We start from the raw sequence: 979 nt of genomic DNA, 5'->3' as shown, positions 1-979 counted from the left end.
ACTGAGTGTTTCTAAAGTGTTTAATGCCTAGAATATTGATCTTCCAGAGTTCCATTTCATTTCTGACAACTTCCAATTTTTCTTGACTTATACTTTATGTATTCCACTTTCCAAAAACGAATTGATGTTTACAGCTGTTTTCATTTTGAGTTGTACCACACAAGTAAATGAAGGTCCTGAAAGCTTTTCTTCATCCATGTCATTAAGGAGGCCTCTGAGGAGACAACTTTCCCAAGTCATATTGTGAGTGCCTTTCAACCTGAGGGGCCTATCTTCTTGCATGTTATCAGACAATGCTCCACTGCAATTGGTGATGTTTTCACTGACTAATTTTTCTTTATTTCAAGTAGAGCACCATGTCTTTCAAAGTCCTGGTATGGTGCTGTGGGTTAATGCACTGGAATGCAAGGCCAGTTTGAAGTGCATGATTGGTGGTTCAAGCTCCCCAGCCACTCCTCGTAAACCTATACAGAGTTTCTATGAATTGGAACCAACTTGACAACACTTAACATCAACAACAACAACAACAGCCATGTCCTTCTTTCAAGACTGTTTTAGTCTGGAGTCTTCACCCTGGATGACCCTGCTGGTAGTTGAAATAATGGTGACATGGTTTCTAGCATCATAGCAACACACAAGCCACCACAGTATAGCAAACTGACAGAAGTGGAACAGAAGGATGTTGTTGTGAAGTGCTGTTGAGTCGGTTCCGACCCATAGCAACCTTGTATAGGGTTTCTGAGGAGCAGCTGGTGAGCTTCAATGACCAGCCTTGTAGGTCACATGGCTTTGCAGCCTGGTGCATTAACCCATAGTGCCACACCAGGACTCCAATAGAAGGATTGTTGTTGTTGTTGTTAAGTGCCGCCAAGTCAGTTCCGACCCATAGTGACCCTGTACAGGGTTTCCGAGGGTGTAAATCTTTACGGGAGTAGAAAGCCTCATCTTTCTCCCGCAGAGCGGCTGGTAGTTTCGAACC

Source organism: Chrysochloris asiatica, unplaced genomic scaffold, assembly GCF_000296735.1.
Source record: "Chrysochloris asiatica unplaced genomic scaffold, ChrAsi1.0 scaffold00258, whole genome shotgun sequence".
Classification (NCBI taxonomy): domain Eukaryota; kingdom Metazoa; phylum Chordata; class Mammalia; order Afrosoricida; family Chrysochloridae; genus Chrysochloris; species Chrysochloris asiatica.
The sequence above is the reverse complement of the archived record's forward strand: the minus strand, read 5'-3'. Positions refer to the sequence as shown.